The sequence below is a fragment of the Glycine max genome, chromosome 5 (assembly GCF_000004515.6).
Source record: "Glycine max cultivar Williams 82 chromosome 5, Glycine_max_v4.0, whole genome shotgun sequence".
In the NCBI taxonomy this organism is placed as follows: domain Eukaryota; kingdom Viridiplantae; phylum Streptophyta; class Magnoliopsida; order Fabales; family Fabaceae; genus Glycine; species Glycine max.
Window position 1 is genome coordinate 25,425,340 of NC_038241.2, and position 25,994 is coordinate 25,451,333.

The following is a 25,994-nucleotide window of genomic DNA, read 5'->3' on the forward strand; positions in this document are numbered from 1 at the left end:
CGGCAACCGAAGAAAGGAGGAAGCTCGACCTCCTTGAGGAAAGATTGAGGGCTGTGGAAGGATTTGGGGACTATCCATTTGCAGACATGACGGATCTTTGCTTAGTACCCGATGTTGTTATTCCCCCGAAGTTCAAAGTGCCGGACTTCGACAAGTATAAAGGGACGACTTGTCCCAAAAACCACCTCAAAATGTACTGCCGTAAGATGGGCGCCCATTCTAAAGATGAAAAGCTGTTGATACACTTCTTTCAGGATAGCTTGGCCGGAGCTGCGGTAGTGTGGTACACTAATTTGGAAGCTTCCCGTATCCGTACTTGGAAGGATCTGATTACCGCCTTCCTAAGGCAGTATCAGTACAATTCTGATATGGCTCCTGACCGTACTCAACTGCAGAATATGTTCAAGAAAGAGGGTGAAACCTTTAAAGAATATGCGCAGCGATGGAGGGATTTGGCGGCACAAGTAGCTCCTCCCATGGTTGAGAGAGAGATGATCACCATGATGGTAGACACTCTGCCAGTGTTCTACTATGAGAAGCTAGTGGGTTACATGCCGTCCAGCTTTGCGGATCTGGTGTTTGCCGGGGAAAGAATCGAGGTGGGATTGAAGAGAGGAAAGTTTGATTACGTTTCCTCCACAAACGTGAACGCCAAAAGAATCGGGGCAACAGGGGCAAAAAGGAAGGAAGGAGATGCCCATGCCGTCTCTTCAACACCCGCATGGGTCAAACCCCAGCAAACACCTCATGGTACCCATCAGTACGCGCAACATCACCCGAGCTTCTCGGCTCATGCTGGGAACGCCTCTAGTTCAACACCCGTGCAGCCTAAGGCACCCACCCAGAGGGAAGCTCCCCAAGTTCCAACTCCGAACGCGACTCGACCGGCCGGTAATTCCAACACGACAAGGAACTTCCCTCCGAGGCCGTTGCCGGAATTCACCCCGCTCCCAATGACGTACGAAGATCTTCTACCATCCCTCATCGCCAATCATTTGGCCGTGGTAACTCCCGGAAGGGTCCTCGAACCCCCTTTTCCGAAGTGGTATGACCCTAATGCAACTTGCAAGTACCATGGGGGTGCCCCGGGGCATTCCATCGAAAAATGCTTGGCCCTTAAATGCAAGGTCCAACATCTAATGGATGCCGGATGGCTGACTTTCCAAGAGGATCGGCCCAATGTAAGGACCAACCCGCTCGCCAATCATGGAGGGGGAGCAGTTAATGCAGTTGAATCCGATAGGCCCCACAGGTCTAAACCGTTGAGAGATGTGGCAACCCCTAGGAGGTTTATCTTTGAGGCCCTACAAAAGGGAGGTGTAATTCCCCATAGTGGGTGTAAGGAGGATTCCTGTCTGCTACATCCCGGCGAGATGCATGACATGGAGACGTGTTTGGAAGTAGAGGAATTGTTACAACGGATGATAGACCAAGGTCGACTAGAAGTCGGCATTGAAGGAAAAGAAGAGCAGCATATATGCATGCAATCTACGGAGGGGAGTGGTGTTGCGAAGCCCAAACCCTTGGTGATATACTTCACTAAAAGTGCAGCCTCGCAAAAGCCCGGGCACTCCTTAATGGCCAAACCTGTTCCTTTCCCGTACCAAGATAGTCACGCGGTCCCGTGGAGATATACACCTCCGGAGAAGAAGGAAGAAGAGGTCACTGACGTCAGCTCGCTGTCGGCTAAAGTAACAAATATCACGGGACTGAGTGGTGTGACCCGTAGTGGTCGTGTGTTCGCACCTCCGGACCTACCGGTCCAACCCGCCGACGTCAAGGGAAAAGGAAAAGTGGTGGAGGAACAAGATGGCGAAGCACCCCACGCTTCGAATAAAGATATTCCAGCAAAGGGACCCCCGGAGAAAAAGGATGGTAGAAAGGAGGTGTCGCTAGAGGAAGCCAGCGAGTTCCTTCGGATAATTCAGCAGAGTGAATTCAAGGTTATCGAACAGCTCAACAAAACCCCGGCTAGGGTCTCGCTGCTAGAGTTACTTATGAGCTCCGAGCCTCATCGGGCTCTGCTAGTAAAAGTACTGAACGAGGCTCACGTGGCCCAAGATATTTCGGTAGAAGGTTTCGGAGGGCTGGTCAACAATATCACTGCCAACAACTATCTTGCCTTCGCCGAAGAAGAAATCCCCGCCGAGGGGAGAGGGCATAATAAGGCTTTACACGTATCAGTCAAGTGTATGGACCATATCGTGGCCAAGGTACTCATCGATAATGGTTCCAGTTTAACCGTGATGCCTAAGAGCACTTTGGACAAGTTACCATTCAATGCTTCCCATTTAAAACCAAGTTCAATGGTGGTTCGGGCCTTCGACGGCACTCGCCGAGAGGTTAGGGGAGAGATCGATCTCCCAGTACAAATAGGCCCTCACACCTGTCAAGTCACCTTCCAAATAATGGATATTAACCCCCCCTACAGCTGCCTGTTGGGGCGCCCTTGGATCCACTCAGTGGGAGTTGTGCCTTCTACACTCCACCAAAAGCTGAAGTTCGTAGTGGAGGGGCACTTGGTCATCGTGTCAGGCGAGGAAGATATCTTGGTAAGCTGCCCATCCTCCATGCCTTATGTGGAAGCCGCAGAAGAATCGTTAGAAACCGCTTTCCAGTCTTTTGAGGTGGTCAGCATTTCCTCCGTGGACTCCCTCTTTGGGCAACCTTGTCTGTCCGATGCGGCGGTAATGATGGCCCGAGTTATGTTGGGGAACGGTTATGAACCCGGGATGGGTTTAGGCAAAGACAATGGCGGCATAACTAGCCTGATAAAAACCCAAGGAAATCGTGGGAAGTATGGTTTAGGCTATAAGCCCACTCAGGCGGACATGAAAAGAAGCATCGCGGGAAGGAAGGACAGTGGTCAGAGCTCGCGTTGGAGACAAGAAAGTGAAGGAAGCCCGCCCTGCCACATAAGTAGAAGCTTTATAAGTGCGGGTCTGGGAGACGAAGGTCAAGTGTTCGCGATATGTGAAAATGATGTTCCGAGTACTTCGGATTTGGTCCGACCATGCCCTCCTGATTTCCAGCTGGGAAATTGGCGAGTGGAGGAACGCCCCGGCATTTACGCAACAAGCATAATGTAAACCTTTACGGTTTTAAAAGCTCTATAGTTGGGCCTGGGCTTTAGAGTTTTCATTTTGTTAAGGCTTTGTGTCTTTTGTTTTTGAATTTATAATACAAGGATCTTTCTTCATCTGTTCCTGGTCTCTACCCATTCTCATTCATTTGCATGTTTACTTCTTTTTCTGAAACGGCAGATTCGATGACGAGTCCCCCGAAGGTACTAATACCTGGGACCCGTCTATCAACTTCGAGCAAGAAATGAACCAAACGGAAGATGAAGGAGATGAGGATGTGGGACTTCCTTCGGAACTAGAAAGAATGGTCGCCCATGAGGACCAAGAAATGGGGCCTCATCAAGAAGAAACAGAGCTAGTAGACTTAGGAATTGGCAGTGGAAAGAGGGAAGTAAAGATAGGTACAGGCATTACCGCACCTATCCGTGAAGAATTAATAATCCTGCTAAAAGACTACCAAGACATCTTTGCTTGGTCATACCAAGATATGCCCGGTTTGAGTTCTGACATTGTGCAGCACCGATTGCCTCTAAATCCCGGGTGTTCCCCAGTAAAACAGAAATTGAGGAGGATGAAACCCGAAACGTCCTTGAAGATAAAAGAAGAAGTGAAGAAGCAGTTTGACGCTGGATTTCTGGCCGTCGCTCGGTATCCAGAATGGGTTGCCAACATCGTACCAGTTCCTAAAAAAGGTGGGAAAGTACGAATGTGTGTAGATTACCGGGACCTGAATCGGGCCAGTCCCAAGGACAATTTTCCGTTACCACACATCGATATCCTCGTAGATAACACGGCCAATTTCGCTTTATTTTCCTTCATGGATGGTTTCTCTGGTTACAATCAGATAAAGATGGCGCCCGAGGATATGGAAAAGACTACTTTCGTCACCCTGTGGGGAACGTTCTGTTACAAGGTAATGTCCTTTGGACTCAAGAACGCCGGGGCAACTTATCAACGGGCCATGGTAGCTTTGTTCCATGATATGATGCATCAAGAGATCGAGGTCTACGTGGACGACATAATTGCTAAATCTAAATCTGAGGAAGAACACCTTGTCAACCTGCGGAAGTTGTTCGAAAGGCTTAAGAAATATCAATTAAGGTTGAACCCCGCTAAGTGTACCTTTGGGGTCAAATCAGGGAAATTGCTTGGTTTCGTTGTAAGCCAGAAAGGGATAGAGGTAGACCCCGAAAAAGTGAAGGCTATCCTTGAGATGCCAGAACCCCGTACAGAGAGGCAAGTCCGAGGTTTTCTGGGGCGCTTGAATTATATTGCCAGATTCATATCGCAGCTCACCGCCATTTGTGAGCCGTTGTTTAAACTCTTGCGCAAAAACCAAACTGATCAGTGGAATGAGGATTGCCAAGAGGCTTTTGGAAGGATCAAAAAGTGCCTAATGAATCCTCCCGTGCTTATGCCACCAGTACCTGGAAGGCCTCTCATTTTGTACATGACAATCTTGGACGAGTCAATGGGGTGTATGCTGGGGCAACATGACGAATCCGGGAAGAAAGAGCGCGCTGTTTACTACCTAAGTAAGAAGTTCACGACCTGTGAGATGAATTACTCCTTGCTCGAAAGAACGTGTTGTGCTTTAGTATGGGCGTCCCATCGCCTAAGGCAGTACATGCTGAGTCATACTACCTGGTTGATATCCAAAATGGACCCGGTTAAGTACATCTTTGAAAAGCCAGCTCTCACAGGACGAATCGCCCGGTGGCAAGTCTTGCTATCTGAGTTTGATATAGTCTACGTCACCCAAAAGGCGATAAAAGGAAGCGCTTTGGCAGATTATTTGGCTCAACAGCCTCTTAACGACTACCAGCCCATGCATCCGGAATTCCCGGATGAGGACATCATGGCCTTGTTCGAGGAAAAGTTGGACGAGATCGGGACAAATGGACTGTATGGTTTGACGGAGCGTCAAACATTCTAGGTCATGGCGTTGGGGCAGTGTTGATCTCTCCGGACAATCAATGTGTACCTTTCACAGCCAGGCTAGGATTCGACTGCACCAACAACATGGCCGAATATGAAGCATGTGCCCTAGCCGTCCAGGCAGCAATTGACTCCAATGTCAAACTACTCAAGGTGTACGGCGACTCAGCGTTGGTAATCCATCAGCTGAGAGGGAATGGGAAACTAGAGATCCCAAGCTGATACCCTACAAAGCCTACATCAAGGAATTGGCTAAGACTTTCGATGAGATCTCCTTCCATCATGTTCCCCGCGAGGAAAATCAAATGGCGGATGCACTTGCTACATTGGCATCTATGTTCCAGCTAACACCGCACGGGACCTACCCTACATTGAATTTCAGTGTCGTGGCAAACCCGCACATTGTTGCCAAGTGGAAGAGGAACGGGACGGAAAGCCCTGGTATTACGACATCAAGCGATATGTCGAAAGCAAAGAATACCCGCCAGAGATTGCCGACAACGATAAAAGGACATTGAGGAGGTTGGCAGCCAGTTTCTTCATGAGCGGAGGCACACTGTATAAGAGAAATCACGACATGACACTCCTGCGATGTGTGGATGCCAAGGAGGCAAATCACATGATCGAGGAAGTCCATGAGGGCTCGTTTGGAACGCACGCCAACGGGCATGCTATGGCCAGGAAGATCTTAAGAGCAGGTTATTACTGGCTTACCATGGAAAGTGATTGTTGTGTCCATGTGAGGAAGTGCCACAAATGTCAAGCATTCGCAGATAATGTTAATGCCCCACCACATCCTCTGAATGTCATGTCCGCCCCTTGGCCTTTCTCCATGTGGGGAATAGATGTCATCGGGGCCATTGAGCCCAAGGCCTCGAATGGTCATCGCTTCATCCTCGTAGCGATAGATTATTTCACCAAGTGGGTCGAGCGGCTTCATATACCAATGTCACGAGGAATGTGGTGGTCAGGTTCATTAAGAAAGAGATCATCTGCCGATATGGTTTGCCAAGGAAGATTATCACGGACAACGGCACCAACCTGAATAATAAGATGATGGCAGAAATGTGCGAGGAGTTTAAAATCCAGCATCACAATTCCACACCCTACCGGCCAAAGATGAATGGAGCCGTGGAAGCGGCCAATAAGAATATCAAAAAGATTATCCAAAAGATGACCGTGTCATACAAGGATTGGCACGAAATGCTCCCATTCGCGTTACACGGTTACCGGACTTCAGTACGAACGTCAACTGGGGCAACGCCGTTCTCATTGGTATATGGATGGAGGCTGTGTTACCGTTTGAGGTAGAAGTCCCGTCATTAAGGATCTTGGCAGAATCCGGATTAAAGGAATCAGAGTGGGCTCAAACACGCTACGATCAGCTCAACCTCATTGAGGGTAAGCGCTTAACAGCCATGAGTCATGGGCGCTTATACCAGCAGAGAATGAAGAGTGCATTCGACAAGAAAGTACGCTTACGCAAGTTCCATGAGGGAGACCTTGTGCTAAAGAAAATGTCCTATGCTGTCAAGGGCCATCGAGGGAAATGGGCCCCGAACTACGAAGGGCCTTTTGTTGTGAAGAGGGCTTTTTCCGGAGGAGCCCTGGTGCTTACCAACATGGATGGCGAAGAGCTACCTTCACCCGTGAACTCTGATGTCGTCAAACAATATTATGCTTAGAAGCTGGGGCAATTAAGGATGTCGCTGCATGTTCTCTATCTTTATGCGTTTTCTAGATTTCCCCCGGGATTTCCGGTCCGTTGTATCTCTTGTTACGATCTTTCAAAGAAATGAACATGGATTTGAGGCTTTTAGTCCTCGTTAGTTTCACACCTTGCGTTAATTTGTGATCGCCTGAGCCCTTCCGCTCAGTTCATGGGATCCCCAAGCGCTTAATTAGAATTGAACCTGAACCAACTTTCCCTAAATTTTCTGCGTTTGAAAACATTCATGCATACGCATACGCATACGCATGTATATTGTTGTGGTAAAACAGGGGCAGGATCACCTTGGGCTACCTTCTGGAGTGAAGACAAAATATGAATGGCAGAAACCAGTCAAGGTAGGGTAATGATGCGGCCAAGATTGGCCATACCTGGTTGTTTATTACTTGCAGGTACTTAAGGATGAACGCAAGCGGGATGGGGTCACGACCGACCAATCGTTGCCCTTCTCTTGCGAAACAAGCATGGAATGTCGCTGCAAGGCAGCCCCGTATCCTTTCTATTTTGTAGCTTTCTTTTACTATTTGTTTGTTTTAAAAAGGAAAAGAGTAATAATAAGATAAGTAATCAACGCCTGATTCTAACCTAAGTAAGTTCAAGTTAGGCAAAAGGCTAATCCATGAGAAGGGAGGGGACATGGTCAATGTTCCCCTCAAAAAAAAAAAAAAAAAAAAAAAAAAAAAAGTGCAGGTTAGCTCGCCTGGGCGAGCTGGGCTCGCCTGGGCGAGCCACCTCTGCACCAAAATATAAAAATGACGAAGGGGGGGCGTTTTTTATTCAAAAACTTCCCCCCTTATTCAAAAAAGAAGCTCACGGGACTCACGGATTTTGCAGCCCTTAGGTCACCATTTTTTGCGTTTTTGATTCCGTTTTGCTCTATTATTCGTCTCCAACAAGTAAGTACCTCATTCTTGGGCTTTCTAGCTTTCCATTGATGTATTTTGGTGCTCTAAATTGCATGTGTTTGCTAAGAAACGTGAGGGATTTATCCTCAAATTGTTGCTTGTTTTTGTTGAATTGAGGGGTTGTAAGGGATGGCCTTGGCCTAGGGTATATTCTGAAGTAATGGCGCATGCCACATTGTCCCCATCTCTTGATATTCGTGCCTAAACATGCGCCCACCAAGTGCTCGGTGAAATGCCTCAACGACATATGAGCATGGTTTTGTGAGCTTTGGGTTGTGGGACTGTTTTATATGTATAGGGACAGCATGAAGGATTTAAAATGAGTGCCCGAATGTAATTCTAGGCCTAGGAACCCAAGCTTTTAATTTCAATACAAGGAAGCATGACTTACGCCTAGGAATCTAAGTTTTGGTTTTAAATGAAAAAAGGCATGAATATTAGGACATGTTTGAGAGGTTGTTATTAGAATTCAAATTTGGCGGCCCCATGAGGAATACCTTGCACCTAGGTAGCATGGAAAATACCTTTCAACGGTATGTATATATGTGAAATATATATAGCATGGAAATGCCTTGCAAAATGTTGAATAAAATGCCTTGCAAAATGTTGAATAAAATGCCTTGCAAAATATGAATAGCATGAAAATGCCTTGCATAATATGAATATATATAGCATGAAGTGCCTTACAAAGTGTTGGATGGGTAGCGTAAAAGTGTTTTTCAAAATATGTGTATTTGTGAGTAGGTAACAAAAGAAGCCTTCCAAAAAAATGTGTGTGTATATATATAGGATGTAGCATTGAAAAGGTTTGTCAAAAAATATATACATGGATAGGTGTTGTAAAATGTTTCACACAAATTTTATGTGTGCAAATACGTATGTGTCATAAAATAGCACGACCCCAATATGATTATTTTATAAAGTGCATGTTGACACTCGTGCCATGAGAAGTGTTGTTTGGCCTTGTTTGTAATGATTGTTATATTTCTTGTAAACTAACTTTCCAAATGTTTGCCTTCGCAGGAATGGCCCCGAGGAAGCTTGCCTCAAAGAGGTCCAGGAAGGACAAGGCGGCCGAAGGAACTAGTTCCGCCCCGGAGTACGACAGTCACCGCTTTAGGAGCGTTGTACACCAGCAGCGCTTCGAAGCCATCAAGGGATGGTCGTTTCTCCGGGAGCGACGCGTCCAGCTCAGGGACGACGAGTATACTGATTTTCAGGAGGAAATAGGGCGCCGGCGGTGGGCACCACTGGTTACTCCTATGGCCAAGTTTGATCCAGAAATAGTCCTTGAATTTTATGCCAATGCTTGGCCAACAGAGGAGGGCGTGCGTGACATGAGATCCTGGGTTAGGGGTCAGTGGATCCCGTTCGATGCCGACGCTATCAGCCAGCTCCTGGGATATCCGATGGTGTTGGAAGAGGGCCAGGAATGCGAGTATGGCCAGAGGAGGAACCGGTCTGATGGGTTCGATGAGGAGGCCATCGCCCAGCTGCTATGTATACCGGGGCAGGATTTTGCCCGGACTGCTGCAGGGAGGCGAGTGCGAATCATGCGCACCAATATGACCACCCTGACCCAGATATGGATGACGTTGCTCCTCAGCAACATCCTGCCCACCGATCATAATTCCGACCTCCCCATGCCTAAGTGCCAGCTGGTGTACGCCATCCTGACACGGATGAGCATCCATGTGGCTCAGTTGATCGCTGATGCCATATATATTTTTGCAGGTATGGCGCCCACTAGGCACCCTTTGGACCCAGATAAGTCCAACAGGGCCCTGGGATTCCCCGCACTGATCACAGGACTCTGCCAGTCGTTCGGAGTCCCCGTTGCACCTACCAAGGTGATTCGGCCGCCCATCACCCGGGCTTTTATTGAGAAGTACTGTACCCAGAGACAGGCTCAGGGTGATGCTCCACAGGCCGCAGGCGCGCCCCCACCACCTCATCAGGCTGGCCAGGCTGGGGCATTTGACATAGAGCAGTATTTACGGCATTTGGTTCGCCAGCAGGCGGCCAACCACCGAGCACATGTACGGACCCATGATTGTCTGTACCAGATGAGCCTTAGCATGCAGAGCCAGGGCTTCGCTCCTTTTTCATGCCCTACTCCAGACCAGTTCAGGGCAGAGGTTGCATGGCCCGGAGATTGGCCGGAGGCCCAAGCAGGAGAGGCACCCCCAGAAGCTCCCGGCGATGGAGAAGAAGCCCACGAGGATGAGGAGATGGCTGATTTGCTTGACTTCTTGGGAGGGAGTGGAGACACGTGACTGGGAGATCCCCAGATTCATGTTTTCTTTCATATTTCTTTTGTCATTTTTATTCTATGTTATTGTTTTGACTTGAGAGACTAATGTTTGTTTTTGTTGTTTCGATTGTCATTTGTACAGCGCATACATTTTGTTTAGATTGGTGCGTTAGTATTTATATATCATTACTATCGATGATGTTTGAAATTCTGGAACCGTGTAGAGTTCTTCGTTTAGGAACATCGTCCAAAAGTATATATGTAAAATAAAAAAATAAAAAATAAAAAATCATGATAAAAATAAAAATAGAAAAGGAAAGAAAATGAAATAGAAAAGGAAAGAAAATGAAATAGAAAAGAAAAGAAAGTGAAAAAAAAGGGTAAGTAAGGAAAAAGGTAGAAAAAGGAAAAAATAAGTTGTCAAGTTGAAAGACCAACATGCTTTTGAAAAGAGACGATTTCCAACTTTTCTTTGGAAAAATTCACTGATCGTAACTAGTTTTTGAAAAAATGTGTATACACCTGAAGGGTGAATGCTGTGAAGATTTTCCCGGACGCCCGAAATGGACTCGGATGAATGCACAAATTGATAAAAGAACATATTTTGGAAACATTGGGTTGATTAAAATAGAGGAAATGAATCCTGAGCCCTAGCATCACATGACCGTAAAAATTTGACACTTGAGTGTCCGCATAGATGCATGCATGACCAGTTTTGCATAAAGTTTCCAAATCATCATTTTTGCATTTGTGTCATGGAAATAATGTGGGGCATCCCTTTTTATCCTTGAACCAAACCAAACCCCGACATGTATCATGTCTAGCCATTCTACAAACCTTGAGCCAAAATCCTGACTCACCATAATCCTTACCCTCGGAAGCAAAAAAGAAAAGAAGGAAATTCCCAATCAAAGAGTGGGAGAAAGCAAAAAGAAAAGAAAGGAAATTCCCAATCAAAGAGTGGGAGAAAGCAAAAAGAAAAGAAAGGAAATTCCCAATCAAAGAATGGGAGAAAGCAAAAAGAAAAGAAAGAAAATTCCCAATCAAAGAATGGGAGAAAGAAAAAAGAAAAAGGAAGGAAAGAAAGTTCTTGATCAAAGAAACTAGAAGAAATGTGCAGAAAGGTCTTTTGACCAGACAATATCTGAACAATACAGAATTGTCACCAAATGAACAAAAGAAAGAAAAGGAAACCACAACCTAAAATGGTCTTCTCCCTTTGATTGCCAACCAAAATCCCGTGCGCTAGCGACCTTTTTTTTCTCGCCCCGCACTAAACAAAAACAGAAAAAGAAAAAAGCCAGAAAAATCAAAAGCCAAAAGCACACAAAAGCCGAAGAACCCACCAAAAGAACCCATTCCCAAGGGAAGCCCTATTGATCCATGATCACGCATGTAATTTTTGATTTGATAGGAAATAATTTGCAAAGTCAAGTCATGACATATCTATGGTTCGGAATTAGGATGAAACACTTACCTGTGCGAGATTGATACACTTTGAGTGATTTTCTTCTATTTTTGTCGAACCCAGTGTTTCCTCTAAATGGTCATTTAGAAACGAAATGCTAACATCCAAAATCTCATTTATGGTTATGAGAAAATTTCATCAGCATACTCTCCTTCCCCAGTAGACGCATTGTTTTTCACTCAAAAAGGCATATGCTGCTCTAATCAGTTGGAATATTTGTCTCTTTGCTAAAGCATGTTTGCGTTTTAGTGGAGAAAACACTGAGACTTTTTCAAGTCTCACAAGTTATCCAGAACTACGTAGGTCTGAGTTCCTCATTGGAGGATACGTAGGAGCAAGAGCCTCGCTTTTGTCGACCACACCGCTTTTTGTCGCCATGACTCAAGAGCTGGTAGCCCGCGGAGACACCTTACGGTTATCCGCACCTCGTCATTCAGTGACCCCAAGTGTGATTCACGAGCAGAGACCAATATGGTCATCTGCGCCCTTTTCGGAGATGTCAGCATTTTCCGATGGAGACTTTCCAAGTCTCACAAGTTATCCAGAACTACGTAGGTCTGAGTTCCTCATTGGAGGATACGTAGGAGCAAGAGCTTTGCTTTTGTCGGCCGCCCCATAATCTTTGTCATACTGACCCTGAGGTCATGTGACGCGCACCCTTTTGTCATCCAGAGGCGGCGGGCCCGATGACAAGCAGAGACCAGGTTTGGTCATTCTGCACCCATGATACGCGGAGATACCTTATGGTTATTCGCACCCTTTTGTCATCCAGGGGCGGCGGGCCCGATGACAAGCAGAGACCAAGTTTGGTCATTCTGCACCCATGATACGCGGAGATACCTTATGGTTATTCGCACCCTTTTGTCATCCAGGGGCGGCGGGCCCGATGACAAGCAGAGACCAAGTTTGGTCATTCTGCACCCATGATACGCGGAGATACCTTATGGTTATTCGCACCCTTTTGTCATCCAGAGGCGGCGGGCCCGATGACAAGCAGAGACCAAGTTTGGTCATTCTGCACCCATGATACGCGGAGATACCTTATGGTTATTCGCACCCTTTTGTCATCCAGAGGCGGCGGGCCCGATGACAAGCAGAGACCAAGTTTGGTCATTCTGCACCCATGATACGCGGAGATACCTTATGGTTATTCGCACCCTTTTGTCATCCAGAGGCGGCGGGCCCGATGACAAGCAGAGACCAAGTTTGGTCATTCTGCACCCATGATACGCGGAGATACCTTATGGTTATTCGCACCCATTCTTTTGCTATCTGTAAGACAGAACGCTTGATAGCATGCAGGGGCTGACACAGTCTTCTGCACCTTTTGTTCCTCCGGGAACAACAAAGTCATTTACATGCGGAAATTTCATGGTCGCCCGCGACTCTCGTCAACCGAGAGGAGCGAAATTAGTGTCATACACTGATTTTCGGGGACCTTTGCTTGATGACATGTGACCATTCTTTGGTCCTTGTGAGGTGCTTGGCCCCCATCATTAGGCAATTTGTGAAATCCTAGGAACGACAAGTCACGGTCACCCGCGACTCTCGTCAACCGAGAGGAGTGAAATTAGTGTCATACACTGATTTTCGGGGACCTTTGCTTGATGACATGCGACCATTCTTTGGTCCTTGTGAGGTGCTTGGCACCCATCATTAGGCAATTTGTGAAATTCTGGGAACAACAAGTCATTTGCATGTGGAGATTTTATGGTCACCCGCGACTCTCGTCAAATCGAGAGGGACGAAATTAGTGTCTTATCTTTACTTTTCTTTTATCTCCAATAAAAGACAAGTAAAGAGGGGCAACTGTCATACCCTAATTTCGTCCGGGGACCTTTGCTTGATGACATGCGACCATTCTTTGGTCCTTGTGAGGTGCTTGGCACCCATCATTAGGCAATTTATGAAATTCCAGGACATGCCGAAAAACCAAAAAAATGTTGATGCACAATCCGTAAGTTTCCGTGACACATCGGAAATCAAATGGAAGCATCGTTGCATAATTAAGTGAGGTTCCGTAACATTCCGTAAGTCAAAAAGGGGATGATTATGTAATCCGCAAGGTTCCGTAACATTACGGAAAGAAAACAAGTATCGTTACGAAATTCGTAAGTTTCCGTAACTTTACGAAAAAAGAATTACCAAAAAACAGCAGAGGGGGGTGTACTTAGTAAAAATGGGGGTGCAAATAGCACCCAGGCCCATTTGGGCCCTCCAGAAGATTCCTCCAGAAGGCGGTTGCTTCTGGAGGAAGCAACCCTGCTCGCCTGGGCGAGCTGGGCGGCAACCACCTCCCCTATTTTGCTATAAATAGGGGAGGAAATGAAGAAGGAAGGGGTCCAGCCCCTTAGGCACTTCTCTCTCTTTCGAATTTGCTTGGAAAAATTGTTTCCGTGAAGAAAATCTAAGCCGAGGCGCTTCCGAAACGTTTCCGTAACGTTTTCCGTGAGGAATCTCGCAAAGGTTTGAACCGTTCTTCGACGTTCTTCATTCGTTCTTCATCGTTCTTCGATCTTCAACGGGTAAGTACCTCGAACCAAGCTTTTCGATTCATTCTATGCACCCGTAGTGGTCCACATTGTGTTTCGTGCATTTTTATTCTCATTTTGTTTACTTTTTATACCCCCTGTTGACGTGCTTAAGCCATTTTACTTAAGTCATTTCTCGCTTAACTTAAAAATAAAATAAATTTCCACCGAACGTTTGAATTATATTATCCGTTAACTTCGGTTAAAATCAATTCCGACCGTTCGGCCGTGCCGTAACCACGTTGGAAATCAAAAAGAGGTAAAAAATAATATAATAATCAAAAAATATCTTTTTAGTAAAATAAAGCGGAAAATCAATCGGACGTTTTCTCTTTGGGATTTCTCATTCTTAATCGAATTGATTAATAACTAAAGTGAAACTAAGGCTAAAATCAACTCGCCTAGTCAAGCTCGTCCACAAAAATAGGCTTTTGAAGTTTGTCATTTCAATTTCTCACTAAGTAAAATGGATCATTTTTAAGGTCCAACGCCTTAAAATGATCACCACTTAAGTAAAAAAGAATCATTTGATAAGAAAGAACTACGTAGGTCTGAGTTCCTCATTGAGGATACGTAGGAGCAAAAGCCCCGCTTTTGTCGACCACCCCAAGAGATCGTTAATGGTCCAATGCCTTAACGTTTCTCTCCTTTCAAAAACAAGAGATCGTTAATGGTCCAATGCCTTAACGTTTCTCTCCTTTCAAAAACAAGAGATCGTTAATGGTCCAATGCCTTAACATTTCTCCCCTTTCAAAATCAAAAAACCGTTTAATGGTCCAACACCTTAAAAGACCTTTTGTTCAATAAAAACATATTTTGCAAAAAAGACAAAAACAACTTAACCAAACACTTTGTTCCGAAAGAACTACGTAGGTCTGATTTTCTCATCCCAAATTGAGGAATACGTAGGAGCAAAGGGAAACACCCTTGTCGACCACAAAAAAGAAAAATATAAAAAGGGTATAAAGGATATAAAGAGCATAAAAGGGAACATAAAAATCAAAGTCATGTTTGCACATTCGATTAAAGGCTGCCGTCCCTTGGGACGGGCGTGTGGGGTGCTAATACCTTCCCCGTGCGTAAATACAGCTCCCGAACCTTTCACTAAAAAGTTCGTAGATCGCGTCTTTTCCGGTTTTTCCGACGTTTTCCTCAAATAAACGTTGGTGGCGACTCCGCGCGTATTCCTTTCGTGGAACACGCATCCCGCGAGTCTCGCGTCGCCCTCCCGCCGAAGGGTAGGTTGCGACAGCTGGATTAGGACATAATCCTGAAAATCAACAAAAGATGCATACAAATTTCTTTGCCTCCACTCAAAAGAATAGTTCTCCCTTCTTAACATGCTTTTACTGTGGTAAGAAAGGTCATAATGCATCAACATGTTATATTAGAAAGAATGGTAGTAGCATTGGAAAAATGACATGGGTTCCAAAAGGATCTTTAGTCAAAACCAACATTCAAGGATCCAAGAAAATTTGGGTATTAAAATCAAAATATGATTATATGAATGATGGACTCCTTGAAGCAAAGTTGATACATTGATAGTTGTTGCTCCAAACATATGGCGGGAAATGCATCAAAGTTTATTCATATTTCTCCCAAAAATAGTGAACATGTGACCTATGGAAACAACAACAAAGGTAAAATTGTTGGAGTTGGAAAAATAGGTACGAATTCCTCTACCTCCATAGAAAATGTTTTACTTATTGATGGTCTTAAGCATAGTTTATTAAGTATTCATCAATTATGTGATAAAGGCCTTTTTGTTATCATTTGATTTTCATATTTGCTTTTGATGAGACTAAATCTATTAGGCCAAGAAATGATACTTTGAACGATATGACATGCTATACTCTCTTAATTCATTATAAATTGTTGAATGCTTTTCTTCTCTCTGCTCATGATTTGTTTTTGATGTTGACAAAAGGGGAGAGATAGATAAAAGATAAGATAGTAAGGGGAATTATCTATTTTTATTGAGACCGTTTTTTTATATATGAAATCTATGAAATCTTCAACTGTTTCATATAAGAAATCATTGCAAAATCAAGGGTGAGTGAACTACACAAATAGATATTCCTTTTACTCCTAATCTACAAATGGTTGTCATCATAAAAAAGGAGGAGAATGTGAATCATGCAGGTTTTGATGATGCCAAAAAAAATTTACTTGATAATGATTGTCATCATCAAAAAGGGGGAGAATGTGAATCATGCAGGTTTTGATGATGCCGAAAAGAATTCACTTGATAATGATTGTTATCATAAAAAAGGGGCAGAATGTGAATCATGCAGGTTTTGATGATGCCTGTGACACCCTCTACCCCTCATCTATATACTAAAAAAGGAATAAAAATTCAAATATTAATTAAAAGTATTTTTTTAAAAACATTTTTAAATACAAGCCTTTCAAAGGGATAAAAGGTTCACAATCACTTTCTTCTACATCATTTTCAAACTTGTCCAAATAAATAATAAAGTCATCGGCTCAAACAAGGTTGTCTAAGACTTCATAGAATTAATATAAAACCCTATACCCCAATGTCACATCCTATCAGAGCATTGTGTCTCGACGTCCTTCAGCACAACATTCCTTAAAGCAGTTCACCTAGTCATCTGCTCCCCCGAACACAAAGTTCAAGATCATCACAGGATCCAAACACAAACAACAAACTGGGAGGGAGTTATCACATTCCTAACTAATAGAGAAACAAGACAACTAGATATACATATCATATAAACCAAATAAAACTTACATGTAATTCATGTAATTCCACCACATTGTCATTCAAAGTTCACTTTTCATCCATCAATCACACTTTTCAATCATCAATCACATTGCACAAGAATCACACGCTCTGATCAAGACATAATAACACCTCAATTTCATAATAAACAATTAACAAGCACATGAGATAGTTATGCTAAGACTCAAGCCTATATGCAATGTGATACCAGGTCACTGAAAAACCACCCTGGGGCGCTTAGGAGTACATAACAAGACACACCACACAATGGGTTTGTCAGGTCACTCTCACTAAGTAAAATCATAGGGAGACCAGTCAGGGTCACGATGTTTTGCGAGAATGCTCCAACCATATGGGATCAACATAGGCTTAAAGGAGCACTCAAACCCGGTGACCCCCAAGGCCTACACTCCAAAGAGTCCGTCAGGGCCTCTCCCTCCTGATTCAGGTCCAACCCCTAAAATCATTTTAGCACACAGACACTGCTCGTGAATTATACAATACCCACGACCTCACACTCGTGTTTTAAACACGTACAACATATTGCGCTACAATTTAACACTGGTTCCTAAATAGGAAACCTACACTTTCTCTTTAACACTGGTTCCTAAATAGGAAACCTATGATTTCTCTTTAACACTACGCATTTACACTTTTCTCAAGATAACACTGGTCGGATTATTGTACAATTCACAGCTTACAACACAAATAATATCACATCAAGAGTTAATCACACACTTACTTACAACCAAAACTCATTCATAATTTCACATCTCATAATGTCACAATCCACCATCACATATTTCATTTATAAGCACTGCTCATGAATTATACAATACCACCGACCTCACACTCGTGTTTCAAACACGTTTAACACATTGTGCTACAATTTAACACTGGTTCCTGAATAGGAAACCTACATTTTCTCTTAAACACTGCGCATCAATGTTTTTCTCAAGATAACATTGGTCGGGTTATTGTATAATTCATAGCTCACAATATAATTATTGTCACATCAAGTGTCAAACACACACACTTATTCACAATCAAATATCATGCCCACAATTTAGCTTCTCATAATATCACATCAATCATCTCATTTTTACATGTATCTCGCAAATTGGCACAGTCAACTTTGTACTACTCAATCTTCACTATAATATTATAATACCATTATAATAACTTATTACACCTTATAACTCATACACATCACACAATAATAACATTTGCATGATACAAAACATATATATGTATATGTATATAGTAAATTAAACTGCATTGTTTTTAATCAAAGGATTTCTATAACAATTAATTTAATATTACATCAAAAGAAATTACCACTAGACATTAACCTTATAATTTTCTTTAATTTATTATTCTAGTATTACAATAATTATATACACATAACATGTTGATCATCGTCGTAGAAAAATTAGAACAAGATAATAATTTGTATAAAATAAGTCATTGAATAATATTATTTAAAATATAATTTACGTTAATAAAAAGAGTTTAATTCTTCTAAGGGGTATACACTCAACACAAGAACACATCAATTTCACAGCAATTTCTCATTGGGACATCAACTGATTCATCAAACATATATAATTCACTGTAATAATTAAAAGGATAAAATAAAAATTGCAAAAACACCCCAAAACCAATTCCAATTGATATCTCTAAGGATCCTTACACATGTTCTCACTAATCCCCAATTGTGAATAACTCATCCCTTACCTCTAAGCGGATTCACGTGTCTTCAGCCAGCGATAGCAGCATCTCTAGCGGTTCCCTGAGATTCCTCTAGTTATTCCTCTAACTGCTCTGATAGAATTCCCAAACGTCAGAGAGACAGAGAAGAGATTGAAGCCTCCACTTGTACTGTCTTCATTTGATTCCTTTTTCTCCCTCCACGAATATTATCTCGCAAATCCCAATGGTGAAAGTGTGCGAAATTGAATTTCGAACAACATACCCAAATTTCATGAAAATCCAACGGTTAACGAAACTGAGATCATAATTTTACTGATACCGTTTTGGGTTTCTGCGGGAAAGGAAAAGGCTACAATGCGAAAGGTATTTCTCTCATCTCAAACATGATATCAAAATTCCCAACGGTTCGAATGCTAGGAATTGGGCTGCAAACGTAGTGCTCAAATTTCACGACGATCCAACGGTGAAAGAGTCCGAGATCGTTTTTTTCTGAGAAAGGTTAAGTGGCCTGCGAGAAAAAGAGAGAGTTTTGGGAGAAGAGAGAAGAAACGAAATTGTGAGGCAGAGGAGACTGAGGAGTTAGCGTGAAAACTGACCTAGCATGTTGCTATTTATAGCTAGGGGCATTTATGACCTATTATTTACTCTATTTACTTATTTATTATTTTATAAAAACAAACTTTATTTTATTCTCTATCAAACAAATAAATAAAATACCCTTTTTATTTTCTCTCAAATCATTATTTTAATTAATAATTATATCTCCTTATTTATTTATTTATAAAATCTCATCATTTTTTTAAACTCTATTTATTTATAAATAACAATCTTTTTTAATCTAGTTTACGAAAATTGGGATGTTAAAATGCCGAAAAGAATTCACTTGATAATGATTGTCATCATCAAAAAGGGGGAGAATGTGAATAATGCAGGTTTTGATGATGTCGAAAAGAATTCACTTGATAATGATTGTCATCATCAAAAAGGGGGAGAATATGAATGTATAAATACAAGTTTTGATGATGTCAAAGTATAATCAAGCAAACAGAGATTGCTTCAAGATTAATTCAAGGTTAAGCAAACAAGATTAAGAAAAAGATAAGGCCTAAAAAAATATCACTGGTTGATTGGTTTTTGCCTTAAAACAAATTGTTTCCAAGAGATCAAAGGCTCTGGTAATCGATTACCAGTTAGTGTAATCGATTACCAGAAGACAATTTTGCAAATTAGCTTTTCAAATGGGTTTTGAAATTTGAATTTAAAAGCTATAATCTCTTCAAACTATTTTGAAAAGGCACAATAGGCCTATATATATATGTCTGACTTCGAAAAGCAAGAGAGAGATGTTCTAAGAGAACTTAATTGTCAAATGTTGTCTCAACAACTACTGGGCAAACACTTGCAAATCTATTGAGAATTCATCTAGGATTTTCTATTTGTATCATCTACTCTAAAAGAGAGAAATCTTTCTGTTCATCTCATAAATTCAGTTGTAATCAAGAGATTGGTTGTCTCTTGGATTGTGAGAATTATAATCAAGAGACTGGTTGTCTCTTGGATCGTGAGAGTCTTGAACACAAGGGTGAGGGATCCCAAGGTGTGTTCAAAGTCTATAAAGGATTTACAGAGATAATGGAAAATCTCAAGTGGATTGCTTGAGGATTGGATGTAGGCACGGGAAGTGGCTGAACCAGTATAAATTGAGTTTGCATTTCTCTTTTCCCTTATCTCATTTATTTTATTGCAATCAATTTTTTATTGCATGTTGAAAGAACATTATTAAATTGATTGTTGCTTCTTCTTCTGCATTCTGAGCCTATCTTTTAAAAGGGGGTTAAAAGTTTGTTAGTGGGAAATTTCGTAAGACTTAATTCACCCCCCTCTTAAGTTATTGAGACGTCTTGTCCAACATTTGCAATTTCTTAAATCTCAAACTCCTCTATTTCTTGAACGTACATGTGAACATAATGCGAGATAACAATGTGTCAATTTTCTTGCATCATCACATATACCTCGTTAGAGTACCTAGTTATGCCTTTATCATATTCATGATTTTGATGCCATTAGTAACAAATGAGTAATTTATTTTATTGAATGTTTCATTGGCTAAGGCAGTAATAGGCAATGCTTGGGCTCCTTTCAAAACAGAATTCATACAATTGGCAAGGTTGATAGTCATATGGCCATACTGTTTTCCTTCATCATAGGCTTGAGTTCATTTACTCTTGGGAATTTGGTTCAACTCTGATTGCATTGTGAGCAACTTTGCCTCAAATCGCGATTTCTTCATCTCATATCCTATGGCCAAAGACAAAACAATGAGTAATAAATATGATGAACACCTAATAAAATAAGAATTTGATGCATGAAATGGTTAGAAGCTTACCCATATTGATGAGTTATTTTTTTAAGTCAACATTTTAAAACTGTTTGTTAAAATTTGATGCAATGTGGCGAATGCAATACACATAAGATACATCCGGTCCAATCCACCCAACTCGTTTTGATTGCAAAGCTGCTAGTAAAGTGGTTCACCTGTCTAATATAATACATAAATTTGGTTAAAGTGTAACATATCTCCTCAAATAATGCAAGAACCACATCCAAACTTCTTTGATCTCGCTCTCAACAATTGCAAAAGAAAGTGGAAAATTATTTCTACTACCATCTTGTCTAATGGCAGTCAACAAAGTACCATAATATTTTCCAGTTAAAAATGTCCCATCTGCTTGCTCAATTGGCTTGCAATATTGAAAGCCTTCAATGCATAGCTTAAAAGCCCAAAATACACGATTAAGAATCACCTTAGAAGATCCATCCTTACCATCCTCCATTGAAGTGGATGTTTTGTATCTAACAATTGTACCTAGTACAAAGTGCTGATTAGTTGTCATCCATACAGGCCGATAACTGTATGATTCTTCCCAACTTCCAAATGCAATTTCAAGTGCTTTCTGTTTAGTTGTCCATGCTTTTTTTGTATGAAACAATATAACCAAAGCGTTGTAGCATGTTTGCAATCAAGGTTTTGATTTGGATACTAGGATTTATTTTTACTAATTGAACAATATTACGAGCAATTACATATGAGTCTAACCTAACATGATCTTGTGATATGAGTGAAGTTGTGTAAGTGTGAGTACCATTTATTTTCTTCATCTCCCACCTCCTGCGTATTTTACCAAAGGATGTTCTCGCCCTCTAATAACATCCATTACCATATTGATTACACTTTACAACATATTTGTCACTCTTGTTCTCTATAACATCAAAATTAAATGAATGTGGAAAATGAAATTGCTTAATGGCATTCACTGCTGCTTGTTTTGATTCAAATATCATACCTTCATAAAGGTCATTGGTACTACCACTCCCTGTGTTCTGATAAGGATTTGAGTACTGTAGATCTTCTAGTAGTTGGCTATTAATAGTTTCAAAATATGAAGATGACTCACTCTAACTTTGATTGCTTGGTTCTCCATTTTTGTGAATATCGTGCTCTTGATCCTCATCACTAAAGTCGCTAACATTATCTTATATTATGGGTTCTTCACTAGTCATCTGTGAACAAATAAAAATGTAACTTATCAGTCAAAATGTAAATAATTTACAGTATCCGACGTTAAATAAAAAAACATATTGCAAACAACGTAAGAAAAATGTGAAGATGAAAGATGAATAATTTTTTGTGAAATATGACAGATCTTAACAAGTGACCTTGAGTGCCAGCCATCGTCCCTTTTATAATTAAGATGAATGAAGATGAAAGTGCACTTTTCCATGAATAGTGAATAGTCTTTTAGCTCATACGACTAATCATTTGAAGTACAATGTTTTTGCATTTAATTAATTATAACTTATAACATTATTGTGTAAATAATAATAATCATAATAACTAAAACCCTAAACTAATATTAACTTATCAGTTATAACTTTTTTAAATAACTAAAACCCTAAAATAATATTAACATATAACATATAACATTTTTAAATAACTAAAACCCTAAAATAATATTAACTTACAACATATAACATTTTTAAATAACTAAAACCCTACAATAATATTAACTTATAACATATAACATTTTTAAATGACTAAAACCCTAAAATAATGTTAACTTATAACATATAACATTTTTAAATAACTAAAACCCTAAAATAATATTAAATTATAACTTATGACATTTTTAATTAAGTAAAACTCTAAACTAATATTAACTTATAACTATTACATTTTTAATTAAGTAAACCCTAAGATAATATTAACATCTAACTTATAACATTTTTAATTAAGTAACACCCTAAAATAATATTAACTTATAGCTTATGATATTTTTAATTAAGTAAAACCCTAAAATAATATTAACTCATAACATATAATATTTTTAATTAACTAAAACCCTAAAATAATATTAACTTATAACGTATAACATTTTTAATTAACTAAAATCCTAAAATAATATTAACTTATAACATATAACCTTTTTAGTTAAATGAAACCCTAAACTAATATTAACTTATAACATATAACATTTTTAAATAACTAAATCCCTAAAATAATATTAACTTATAACATATAACATTTTTAATTAAGTAAAACCCTAAACTAATATTAACTTATAACTTATAACATTTTTAATTAAGTAAAACCCTAACCTAATATTAACTTATAACTTTTACATTTTTAATTAAGTAAAACCCTAAGATAATATTAGCTTATAATTGATAACATTTTTAATTTAGTAAAACCCTAAAATAATATTAACTTATAACTTATGATATTTTTAATTAAGTAAAACCCTAAAATAATATTAACTCGTAACATGTAACATTTTTAAATAATTAAAACCCTAAAATAATATTAATTTATAACATATAACATTTTTAATTAAGTAAAACCCTAAATTTTAAACTATACACTTTCGGAGTGACTATTCCATAATAATGGGAGATTAACATGGGAATTTTAAACTATTTGGAAGGTGTATGAATCAAAATAGGGAGTGCAAGAAACAAAAATTTGCGAGCAAACATACTGGGCATGATGAGTTTGCAGTATCCATCAAAGAGGTTACTATTATAACCCTAAATTTGCTATCTCAACACATTTTTTAAGAAAAACTTAAAAGACCATATTGTCCCCCTTCTATTTTTTTTTATAAAGTGGAGAAACACTATAAACACATTCTATGAGGAAACAAAGCCCCAATAAAGTTAGCCCATGAAAGTTGATCACAGTGCTCAGAAGGAGAGTCCAATCATATCATACCAAGCTGAATATTGTGACCCTTAAAGGCCAAATAGTCTGCAACATAGTTGTCTTCTCTATAAGTATGGCTTAATTTAATTTGACAATCCTTTTGTAAAAAACTTCCGATCTTCCTTAAAATGAGAGCATAATGGTGTAGATCGAATGGAGTTTATTTTATAAGATGGAAACTAATCTCACATTCACCCTTCATATGAAGTTTTGAAATCCCTTTTTGCCAAGCTAACTCCAAGGTCAAGAGAATAACACTATGTCTTACAAACAAAACACTGCAAGCGCCAAAATTTTTGGAGAAACCTCCTATCCAACACCCATTCTTGTCTCTAAGAATGCCACCATATGCACCCTTGTGGCCACCCTACAAAACAAATCCATCACCATTAAGTTTCATTAATCAGAAGTGGGAGCAGTCCAACCAATGTAAATTCAAGTGTATTTCTTATTCCTATGAATCATATACTAGCTCCTTGAATCTTGAACCTCACTTAAAAGCTTTCTAATGTTTCCAACAGTACTAACAATTGAAGGGTGAACCCCTTCAAAGATTTTACTATTTCTATCCTTCCAGATCATCCAAATAGTAATTCCAAAGAATAAATAAGAATCAAAGTAAACAAAACTACCATTTCTCTTTGGTTTTATGTTGGCCATAGACCAGTTAGTGATATTTGCCAAAGAGAAAAACTCTAAGGAGGTGTAAATCTGTCTTTTGGTGAATACGACATATACTATAGGAAGCATCTGTAGTATAGCTACAATTCACTATTCTAATATTGGTCTTTAAACCACCAAGGATGAGAGACTAGATAAAGGATTTGATCATTTCATTCCCTTCCTAGTGCTGCACATTCTTCCAATCCAATACTTCATTACTTTGATGATTATCTACAACTATAGAAAAAGCTAACTTGGTAGAGAAGGCCTCATTAGGAGATAGACTCCAGGCAGGTAGGTCCCATGAATTATCTTAACAGGGAGTAGATGTTGTAGAGATCTCCATCAAAATAGGCTAGGGTATCAGATTTTGGATCTGGTTGAGGTTTCGACGATAATCATCTTGCACAAAGGACTTCACATTATGGTGAGTAATATCATCAGGGATGTCATTAGTAGCCACTTGTTTAAGGATAACTCCTAATGAGAGCCACAGTTAATGCCAAAATTGGACCGACTCTCCATTTCCTAGAATCCACAAAAGGCCTTTCTAACATTCTCCCACACAAAAGAAATACTCTTCCAAACAATAGAACATCACTTAATCTCCCTAACCTCTAGCATAATGTCCATCCCAAGAAAAGGATGCGAGATCTGAGGAAACAATTCATTGATCACAAGAAGCCTCATCAAAGAGCAACAAATTGTTTGCAAAGAAAGGATGCGAGATCTGAGGCCCACTCTAAAAAGTGGAACATGCTTCCAATTGTGAATATAGACTTCCATATGAATGAGATGTGATAATCTCTCTATACATAACACAAATAGGTACGGATAAAGGGGATCTCCCAGTTGAATTCCTCTAGTCAGTTTGAAAGTGGTTGTTTCTTTCCCATTAATCAGAATCTGCATATAACAAGACCCAATAAATGGCTAATCAAGTTAACATATTAATTATGAAAACTAATGTCGTGTAAGGTATGTCTGATAAATTCCCATCTAAGCTTATTGTAAGCTTTTTCAAGATCCACCTTCACAACCATCATTCCTTTTTTTTTTTTTACCTTTTAGCTTCCTCATTAAATGAAAAATCTCTTGGGAAATCACTACAATATTAGCACTTTGCCTTCCTAGAATGAAACTAGCTTGGAAAGGGGATACTAGAAAGTCCATGTAATCCAAGTCTTTTGGTGATAACTTTGGAAATTACCTTGCACACCATGTTGCAAAGACTTATAGGACGATATTCAAAGAGCATAGATGGGCTCTCCACCTTAGAAATAAGAACAAGCAACACGTCATTAATCAATTCAACCCTTGGAGGGTCTTGAAAGATGCTCTATAGTATCTAGCAAATCGAATTACCAATAACATCACAATGCATATGAAAGAACATGGCATGCATACCATCAAGCCTTGGTGCCTTCAGTCCGCCTATGTCAAAAACCACATCTTTAATCTTAATGTTTGATGAGGTAGATTGAATATAATTGAGGGAGTCACCTTGTAACTTCAGGAAGGCATTCTGGAAAGAATGAGGGTTCACATCACCTTGGGATGCAAAGAGATTCTAGAAATGTTGAACTATCAAATGATTTAACTTTGGCAAATCAGAAATGAAATTTCCTTCCTCATTCTCTATAGCTAGAATATATTCTCTTCTTCTTTATAACAACAACTAATAGGTGGAAAAATAGTATTTTT